Genomic DNA, 11407 nt, shown 5'->3' with positions numbered 1-11407 from the left:
TATTTATCTCTGTCTACCATACTATTATGTAATAGGCCATGTCTGTATTTTAACTAAAGCATATATGAATGTTTATATGGACAGTGTGGTGCATTTTTTTTTCTTCGCATTTTTTTTTCGTTATTTAAGTGTTCACTGATTTTGTTACCTTAATGCATATATATGCTCAAATTTCAAATTTCAATATATTCTCATTAGCTATGCAAGGAGTCAACATCAGCTACTATAGCCAACATCAACCTGCCTCTGCCAGACGTTGAAGACTACATAAGTTTACACTTTACAGTAACATACACAAATACTAAGAACACACAAACTTCCACGAGAGGGTCATAGAAATAGCACCAACAGTTGCAGTCAGACATCAAAATCCAACAATCACACTTGGAGACCTCATGTCAAAACAAGCAAACCACAATATGTGGGTGGACATGTGATATTCAGCTTTTAAACAAACCAAGGAATCAAAGTTTGTATGAACGTTTATATGGACAGTGTGGTGTACTTTGTGGACTTGCGACAATCAATTACAGACAATTGGTATTCCTGGAACAAACTTGACGTATGCATTCTTATCAAAATGACTTCTCGTCGCAGCGCGCGAGGGGCAAAATTCTAGTTCAAATTTTGACCAAAACAACCAACTTAATTACACCGAAGTCCTAACTAACATGATGCTTCACGGTTATTTATATATATGGTTCTTGTGAACCACATCTTCAACATTGGCATTGAACCCTCAAATAAGAAAGTATACAATTGATTCAGATACAACAATGACAATCATAAAGATCAACATGTGTGATAGTTGCTTGAACTTGCAATATGCAAGCAAGACTACTACAACAACAGTTTTAAAGATCATGAGATAGATTTTGAACATTCTTATTACCAAACAACCCTCTATCAAGAACCCAATCCTCAATCATGGCTTGCGAGTTAACCGCCTGATCAGTCGGCACAAAATGACCTGCCCCCAACACCACCACATGGCTCAAATTATCCGACTTCTGCACATAACCAGCAAGAACATTATTCACACTCCAAACACTCCGTTCGGCTTCCAAAAACTTACCAAGCCCCTCCCACTTCATCTTCCTCACCCAAGACTCTACAGACACGACACCGTCTCTCAAATCACACTGACCTTGATACAACAATAACTTAGTGTTCTTAACAACATACTCCACCATGTACCTAACACTCTTCATCACATCCGCGTGCAATGCTGCCCCAACCACATCACTACATTCCTCATAAACCATTGATTCGTTAACTCCTAACGCCTTTTTAACCTCGGGGTCTTTCAAAAACTCCTCTACCCAATCAGAACGATAAGGACTCTGCCTCCTAAAATCATACAAAGTTGCTAAACCCGTCACCATTCTAAGATAGTTCAAGACTTTGTTTCTTGCATCTGTAGCTTCACTCCAATTACCAATATTAGTTAATTTTATAGCCTCAAGTTGAAGTTTTTCCATTTGGGTTTTCTGGTTCTCATTTATTAAACCAAGATTGTAATTATGCAAAGCATGAGTGCCTACTTGAATCGCCGGATCGGTCAACCCGTTTCCAACAGCTAACCCAAATAAATTTACCCGTTCTGAAACGGGTAAACTCGGGTTTCTTTTAAGAATATAGTACCCGATTGCTGGAACATATTTTCCAGCGTAACTCTCGCCCGTGATGTAAATAGGGCGAGAGTTAAACAACGGTTCTAAAGCGATAAACTTCCTTATCGCGATAAACAAATGCTTCGCTACGGTTTCTTGGTCCCGTGGAATCTCTTCGGGTGTGGACGCGATACTAAACCGGCTCCAATTGGGTTGTCAAGAAACAATAAGCCGAATATCCGGTTCCAAGAGCCGGGATTGGGTTCAAGAGTTAAAGAAGCCGTAACTCGCCAAGGTCCGAGTTCGTAGAAGTTTCCGGTCATGGAGGAGCAGCCAGGGCCTCCTTGAAGCCAGATGACAAGTGGGGTGTTAGAGAGAGAAGTGCTGGTGGTGTTTTGGGCTTCATAGAAGGCGTAGAAGATGGCGGATCCGGTGGTGGAGTTGACTGTGAGGTAGCCGGATTTAGTGGGTTGAGCTTGTTTAGGGAGTGTGGAAGAGGATGGTGAGAGTGAGGGTGAGTAGTGGTTTGATGGGCGTTGACTCCATGGAAGTGAGGTGTTTTGAGTTCATGTTGATCGGTTTGTAATTTTGTAATGATGAGGCTATGAAAGTAAAAAAGTGAAAATTCTTAAAATGGCGATTTTGAGTTGAGAAAAACCGATAAATGGCCTAAAATCTCTATACATTCTCAAAATAGTTCATACAATTTGTACTGAGGCGACGAGATTTTACGAAATTTTAAGATCAATAAGAGTCTAACAAGTGAAATAATTTTTGAAAATCTGACGGTTTATTTGAAAATCTTGGGCTAATGTTCTTCTAAAAAATAGTATTTTTCGACGGTTTAATAATGTTTCTTACCGGATTCCCTCAACTTCCAAAACTTAGGAAATTGTGCCTTCAAATTCAGAATTTCAAGACGCATTTCTGGTGAATTTGTACCAAGAAGACCATTATTATATAAATATTGAGGGACTCGTCCATATTGTACTAAGGGAGTCATAATTTTGAAAATATTGAGGGACTCGTTCATATTCATTCACTAAATCTTATTATTAAAGGTTGTATTGCCAGACGGTTTATTAAGAATTTCTATTTGACCCCTACAAATTTTGAACACATGGAAAAATGTGCCTTACAAGTTTGTCTTTCAAGACACAAATCTTTTTAAATTGTACTAAGAAGACGATTATGTAGTTCAAATCTTACGTGTCCGTCCATATTCTACATTATATGTATACTACCATCTTTCGTCAAAATGGACAATATACTTGTCAAACCCCGACTTATGGCCTAGGCGTGTGACAAATAGTTGGTACATGTTTTGTAAATATATCAGAGTTTAGCGGAAGTCTTTATTCTATAATAAAATATTAATATATTTTAAACCTTTAATTATAATAAAATACTAATTTATTTGAAAGGCTCCTCGGTTAATAAATATCCGAGTGTTTGACTTATAAACCTTGCTTGATTTTACAAATCATGTTTAAATATTGTTTATAATATTTTATTGATTTAAAAACTGAGCCATATCTACCTTGCGAGTGTCTATCTTCTTGAGTGACTATAAATCCTTGCTACTTGTGTTAAATTTATTTTTTAAAATGTTGGGAAAAATACGTCAGCGATATGCTGGTGAATCGTTGACTCTAAAAACATTTTATAAATCTTTATTTGACTGACAAGATAGTTTTCTTGAACACCCTCAGCTGAAACGTCTCTTATTTCTGATTTCTGGGATTGTGCCACTGCCATACACACACAATTACGGTTCTCCGGGAACTGACGCCCATTGGAGAACTTTTATTATGATCTCTAGTCTAGGACCATGTAGCCTTGACTGATAAACTAGATTAATTATGTTTGGATCCAGACACAGGTGTACTTGCTCTGAGTTTACTTTTATTTTCAATCTTGTATTTTAATAGGGATCACGTAATCTCATAAATATTTTTTACTATACCTCTTGTAGGTAAAGCTTATATTTCTTACTCTTAAAGAAATATTATTTTAACTATATTCTCATGTAAGCCAATGCTTATATTTCTTAACCATGAAGAAGTTATATTTTAGTTATAACATTTGTTTATATAGTTTTGTATTTCTTAATTATAAAGAAATCTTATTATTATCTTTAATTCGATCAAGGTCTAGTCTATGCCCTGACTAAGGTCTAAGCCTTTAAATAATAATATTTTATTTCGGTAGAACCCTTACCTTGCTTGGCTTAATATTTACCTAAACTTTCGGCAGCACTTCCGCACTTGCTCGAATATCAGGGTATTCTTAATCAACTTTCCTGGGCACGCAAATCGAGGCAATGATCGGGGGTTATCGAGTCGTACACGCACTTCGAGGCAGAATGTCGGGTAATTTAGGGTGGCATGCGATTCGAGGAAACGTCGGGTATTTGGCACTACGAGGTTCGACGCGCAAAACGATGTAGAGAGAGAAAGATTCTTGAGAGAGGAAGGTTTTTGGTTTGATTTGAAATGAGACGGGACCACTCATATTTAAAGCTGATTCTGGGTCCCATCGTGATACGCGATGGACCCTTCACATGCTCATCGCGTATCGCGATGACTCATGTAGTTTAGAGATCATGTAGTTCAGAGAGCGTCATGTATCGCCATGTAAGGCCCCGAACCCGGTAGCCCTACTTTAGCGTTGGATTTACTCATAAACGCAGTTCTAAATATCAGAGTTAATTAAAACATTCGAGGAATATAAAAGCTTTCATAAAACATTTCGTAACAAAACACGTCTTGTCTTAAAACATCATTTTGTCTCTCAAAATTAACGAACATTAACTTAAACGTCTTGAGTCTTCCGATGCCAGCCTCTTATTCAGTGCCACGTGTCTCCTCAAGCGAGCTGCCTCATCCTACTCACCTGCGTGCATACTAAAAGTCAGCTACGGTGAGTGAGTTCTAGTTAATCGTACGCCATACAATACAACACATACATACATATCCGAAGATACATATCCATACTTCACTAGTTACCCTTCTGTTCTACATACATACTTGCTACCATACATACATACATATCTACAATCACTAACCTCAGTCTATCGAGAGTACGTTCATAGTCCGCCGTCTATACCTGTACTCACGATCGTGAACACATAAAAGGTCCGCAGTCCTTACCTATGTTCACCATTCATGGTACGTACAAGGTCCGCTGTCCTTCCCTATACCATCATACATCCACAACACGTACAAGGTCCACGGTCCTTCCCTATGTTTCAACCTAATTCATAGCACGTACGAGGTCCGCAGTCCTCCCCTATGCTACAAATAAAGCACGTATAAGGTCCACAGTCCTTTCCTGTGCTGACGCCTATCTACATTACGTATAAGGTCCGCAGTCCTTATCTACGTTACGTATAAGGTCCGCAGTCCTTATCTACGTTGGCGTCTATCTCCTATAACACGTATAAGGCCCACCGTCCCTATCTACGTTTACATCTATCATCTACATCACGTATAAGGCTCGCAGTCCTTAACTACGCCATCACCTGCCAAGTCTATGTCCAACAGAAGTTAGAGGGATTTGGCATCCTAACTTACTATGTCGAACGTAGAACTCACATACCATTCGTGTACCTGTATACACATACTTCACATATACAATAATTACATTATAGCATAAAAACACTCTGGGCGTTCTTTACATCATTCATTAACAACCATACCCCTTGTCGATACATGCAATATCCGAAGATCGTTCACGCCCCGACAAGTATTCATTTGTAATGTTCATACATCTTCGATATATAGTATTCGTAATTTTATTTTTAACCTGACAGTACGCGCAATATCCGAAGATCGTTCGCGTACCGACAAGCAATCATTCATATCCATCACATATATCACATATGGCATACACTTATCACTTAGGATAAATGTATTAACAACACATCGAGTATGCACACAGCCCCGAAAACATAACAAGGAATGGGGCTAGAAACTCACCTGAACTCTGCTTCTTCCTCCGATAGTTGTAAATCCCTTCTTTAGCTGAGCTCGGCTGACTGTATAAGTTACACGTATCAATACTCGCCTGATCTAATCTGGTGGCCTAGTATTTGCTTACTTTTACTTATCGTTTTTAATCTATTTTCTAATCGAACTTGACTTTAGGCGAAGTTAAACCTTAGGCGAACTTAGCTTTAGGCGAAGTTGTCATCAGGCGAACTTAGCTTTACGCGAAGTTGTCATCAGGCGAACTTAGCTTTAGGCGAAGTTGTCATCAGGCGAACTTAGATTTTAGGCGAAGTTGTCATCAGGCGAACTTAGCTTAGGCGAAGTTGTCATCAGGCGACCTTAGCTTAGGCGAAGTTGTCATCAGGCGAACTTAGCTTTACAGGCGAAGTTCATCAGGCGAACTTAGCTTACAGGCGAAGTTGTCGTCTGCGGCTACTGTTCGTTCTTAAATCCCTTAATCACCTTCGTTTCTTAACCAAATAACTCGATTTAGGTACCCACGGAATCGTCTGACCAGCGCCTACAAACCCCAACCATCAAATCGACCTAACATCGATGTTTAAAGGGTACGATTTAGGCATATAGGTTACGGGTTCTTTTTATCAATCGATTAACCAATCAAATCATAACCATTTTCAGAAAGATTAGCTTTGTTGGATTCGTTTTTACCATACAAACTCAGATCTATCATTTCTCAAATCAAACCGAACCTATACGAACGATTTCTAACTATAAACGTACCTTGAACGAGTCGAAATACGAACACGGATAAGCCTTGATGTTGTTTTGGTCCGTCACGACGTTCCAGCACCAACAAGCTCGGGTTTTCGCCTTCGGATCTTGGTTCGGGTCGTGTGTGTTTTGGGTGTGTGTGTATGGAATATGTGAGAATGAGGATTAAATGGTGGTTAATGGTATTTATATTTAGGGATCATGGGCTTAAGCCCATGGACTCTCCTTCCTTGTTTCATAACCCAAGTCCATAACCCATATCCATTACCCAACACTAGCCCGACCCATACCAACTCCTACTCTATTTATTTATTTCCCGATAACCCGAGTAAACTTTCCCTCTGTTATAAAGTAATATAATTAATATCATTTTGGAAATTTCGGGATGTTACAAGTCTTCCCCCCTTAAAGAGGTTTCGTCCCCGAAACCAAACTTATTCCCTATAAAAGGAAAACTTCTTATATTTACACACTTTATCGAATCGCCTTTGCCTTCTGGGTTATCCTTCTTACTCCCGACTTTGCAGCCATCGAATGGTGGTCATGTGTTTTAGCTATTTAAGGTAGCTCGTCCACGAGACCCTCGATGTACCAAGACTCATCTCATCCTTCCAAGGCTTCGATTAGTACTTTTAACACTATTGTCTAAAACAACCTTTCATCATAGCATAATAATCATTCATAACCAAACTCAATATATTACACGTCACTGATAAACATAAGTTTTAAACCTTAACACAAAACAAGTCCTTAAGCAAAAGTAACTTAATAAAACCATTGCATGAGCAATTATTCCTTCATCAAGTGTTCCTCTCTGCAGTTTCCCCAAGTCTTTATCCTTTCGCACCTCCCGCCCCTGATTCCTTGCAATCCCTAGCCATGTGGTCAGCTTTTCCGCATTTGAAGCACTTTGGACGATCAGAGCATTCTCGAGAATAATGCCCACTCTTTCCACACCGATAGCACCTGTCTGTTCCAGTCCTGCATTCTCCCCGGTGCACTTGCCCACACGTCTTACATGCATCCTTGTTCCCAACCTTGGCCTTCCTCTCATCAGTTGTTGTCACCATTTCGCCAGACCGCTTAGCAGTGGTAGCCCATTTCTTCTCCTTCTTTTCCTCCGCCACCACATCGTCCTCAGCCAGGTCAGCATAAACCACTTCTGCAAGTTCAACAGCAGAGTCAAAGGTAGCAGGTTTATTTGTCCTGACCAACATGCGGACTTTTTGTGGCAATCCCCTCACATAACATTTGATTCTCTGGACCTCAGTGTCAACCATATCAGGCACCAACCTAGATAGTCGGTTGAATTCAGTAGTATACTCACGATGCGTCATCATACCGGCCTTTAAATTCAGGAACTTCATCTCCGTCCTTTCAACCTCGGCATCTGCACAAAACTTCTTCATCACCAACTCTTTCAGATCGTCCCATCTCAACGCCTTGATCTCATCCCTAGTCTTTCTCTGCTCCACACTTTCCCACCAATACATAGCTTCTTCCTCAAATGACTGAGTAGCATAATCCACAACTTGGTCGGGACGGCATTCGCTAATGCGGATAATCTTGTCCATAGTGGTTATCCATTGGAGAGTAGCGATTGCGTCTCCCAACCCAGTCAGCTTTGGCGGGTCGCATCCTTTGAAGGACTTATAGTTGCACCCATCTTGGCCTCTTTTCCTGTCATCGACCTTCACAGACTTATCCTCACTCGAGGCCTCTCTTTCTCCTCCCCCATCCTTCCTACCATCACCACCTGCCCCTTCAGCAGTTCGTTCACGGCTTCCAGCAGATCTTTCGGGATTCAGGTTCTTCACAGCAGCAACTACAGCTTGAACAATGGCTTCTTGAACTGCAGGGCTAAGTTGAACCTCTTTGTTGTTGTTCTGGTCTCCTCCAGCTGCGCTTCCTTCATCTTCGGTGTGGGAAGCTTCTTCTACCGAGGGTTGCCGGACAAGACGAGGCCTGCCACGACGTCCAGTGCGACCCCCAGTTCCAACAAATTCTCCAGCTCCAGCCATTAGTATTCTAAAAGGGAAAACACAAACGTCATCACTCTAGGAGTTATTTAGTACAAGGATAGCAAGGCTAACAGGTAATAACAGTGGCCAGCTGTGACTAGCTGATCACGTTGCTTTCTGTGTCCTATACACTTCCCTTTATGAGTCTATTTGTGCTGGTTCTACTTAAGCAGTTAGTCAAATCAAACAATCAATTATTCCTATCCCTGTCGTTCACATATCTTTTCTTTCTCCATAACATATATCATTTAATCATACACTTTACCTTTACTGATCTTGCTTGAGCGACACATGGCATTCTTGCACTGGCATCTTCTTTCCTTTCTTACTTAAATCCCATTCTCTGTTCGAGTCTAAGCATGTAGGTTGCTTAAATCTCTCGAACTTTGCTCTGATACCAACTTGTAAGGCCCCGAACCCGGTAGCCCTACTTTAGCGTTGGATTTACTCATAAACGCAGTTCTAAATATCAGAGTTAATTAAAACATTCGCGGAATATAAAAGCTTTCATAAAACATTTCGTAACAAAACACATCTTGTCTTAAAACATCATTTTGTCTTTCAAAATTAACGAACATTAACTTAAACGTCTTGAGTCTTCCGATGCCAGCCTCTTATTCAGTGCCACGTCTCTCCTCAAGCGAGCTGCCTCATCCTACTCACCTGCGTGCATACTAAAAGTCAGCTACGCTGAGTGAGTTCTAGTTAATCGTACGCCATACAATACAACACATACATACATATCCGAAGATACATATCCATACTTCACTAGTTACCCTTCTGTTCTACATACATACTTGCTACCATACATACATACATATCTACAATCACTAACCTCAGTCTACCGAGAGTACATTCATAGTCCGCCGTCTATACCTGTACTCACGATCGTGAACACGTAAAAGGTCCGCAGTCCTTACCTATGTTCACCATTCATGGTACGTACAAGGTCCGCGGTCCTTCCCTATACCATCATACATCCACAACACGTACAAGGTCCACGGTCCTTTCCCTATGTTGCAATCTAATTCATAGCACGTACGAGGTCCGCAGTCCTCCCCTATGCTACAAATAAAGCACGTATAAGGTCCACAGTCCTTTCTTGTGCTGACGCCTATCTACATTACGTTTAAGGTCTGCAGTCCTTATCTACGTTACATATAAGGTCCGCAGTCCTTATCTACGTTGGCGTCTATCTCCTATAACACGTATAAGGCCCACCGTCCCTATCTACGTTTACATCTATCATCTACATCACGTATAAGGCTCGCAGTCCTTAACTACGCCATCACCTGCCAAGTCTATGTCCAACAAAAGTTAAAGGGATTTGCCATCCTAACTTACTATGTCGAACGTAGAACTCACATACCATTCGTGTACCTGTATACACATACTTCACATATACAATAATTACATTATAGCATAAAAACACTCTAGGCGTTCTTTACATCATTCATTAACAACCATACCCCTTGTCGATACGTGCAATATCCGAAGATCGTTCACGCCCCGACAAGTATTCATTTGTAATATTCATACATCTTCGATATATAGTATTCGTACTTTTATTTTTAACCTGACAGTACGCGCAATATCCAAAGATCGTTCGCGTACCGACAAGCAATCATTCATATCCATCACATATATCACATATGGCATACACTTATCACTTAGGATAAATGTATTAACAACACATCGAGTATGCACACAGCCCCGAAAACATAACAAGGAATGGGGCTAGAAACTCACCTGAACTCTGCTTCTTCCTCCGATAGTTGTAAATCCCTTCTTTAGCTGAGCTCGGCTGACTGTATCAGTTACACGTATCAATACTCGCCTGATCTAATCTGGTGGCCTAGTATTTGCTTACTTTTACTTATCGTTTTTAATCTATTTTCTAATCGAACTTGACTTTAGGCGAAGTTAAACCTTAGGCGAACTTAGCTTTAGGCGAAGTTAAACCTTAGGCTAACTTAGCTTTAGGGGAAGTTGTCATCAGGCGAACTTAGCTTTTGGCGAAGTTGTCATCAGGCGAATTTAGCTTTAGGCGAAGTTGTCATCAGGCGAACTTAGCTTTTAGGCGAAGTTGTCATCAGGCGAACTTAGCTTAGGCGAAGTTGTCATCAGGCGACCTTAGCTTAGGCGAAGTTGTCATCAGGCGAACTTAGCTTTACAGGCGAAGTTCATCAGGCGAACTTTGCTTACAGGCGAAGTTGTCGTCTGCAGCTACTGTTCGTTCTTAAATCCCTTAATCACCTTCGTTTCTTAACCAAATAACTCGATTTAGGTATCCACGGAATCGTCTGACCAGCGCCTACAAACCCCAACCATCAAATCGACCTAACATCGATGTTTATAGGGTGCGATTTAGGCATATAGGTTACGGGTTCTTTTTATCAATCGATTAACCCATCAAATCATAACCATTTTCAGAAAGATTAGCTTTGTTGGATTCATTTTTACCATACAAACTCAGATCTATCATTTCTGAAATCAAACCGAACCTATACGAACGATTTCTAACTATAAACGTACATTGAACGAGTCGAACTACGAACACGGTTAAGCCTTGATGTTGTTTTGGTCCGTCACGACGTTCCAGCACCAACAAGCTCGGGTTTTCGCCTTCGGATCTTGGTTCGGGTCGTGTGTGTTTTGGGTGTGTGTGTATGGAATATGTGAGAATGAGGATTAAATGGTGGTTAATGGTATTTATATTTAGGGATCATGGGCTTAAGCCCATAGACTCTCCTTCCTTCTTTCATGACCCAAGTCCATAACCCATATCCATTACCCAACACTAGCCCGACCCATACCAACTCCTACTCTATTTATTTATTTCCCGATAACCCGAGTAAACTTTCCCTCTATTATTAAGTAATATAATTAATATCATTTTGGAAATTTCGGGATGTTACACGCCACATGGCCTGACACATATGTTACGTGGCCTAACACCTCTGCCACGTGTCACCCGGATGCGACACGTGTCGCTGAGTCATAACGGACCATTGCGATACAAGATGGCCTTGTTCTTGGACTCACCGCG

General features: G+C 40.7%; 1 pseudogene; it reads right to left on the bottom strand.

Annotated features, from left to right (window-relative positions):
* Window positions 1-843: 843 nt before the first annotated feature.
* Window positions 844-2183, bottom strand: LOC143577491 (serine carboxypeptidase-like 50 pseudogene; annotated as a pseudogene).
* Between the last annotated feature and the right edge of the window lie 9224 nt (window positions 2184-11407).

The sequence above is a fragment of the Bidens hawaiensis genome, unplaced genomic scaffold (assembly GCF_021521415.1).
Source record: "Bidens hawaiensis isolate Kalapana, Puna unplaced genomic scaffold, B.hawaiensis_p1.1 tig00028647_1, whole genome shotgun sequence".
Taxonomy (NCBI): Eukaryota; Viridiplantae; Streptophyta; class Magnoliopsida; order Asterales; family Asteraceae; genus Bidens; species Bidens hawaiensis.
Note: the sequence above shows the minus strand (reverse complement) of the source record. Positions and strands in the feature narration are given on the sequence as shown.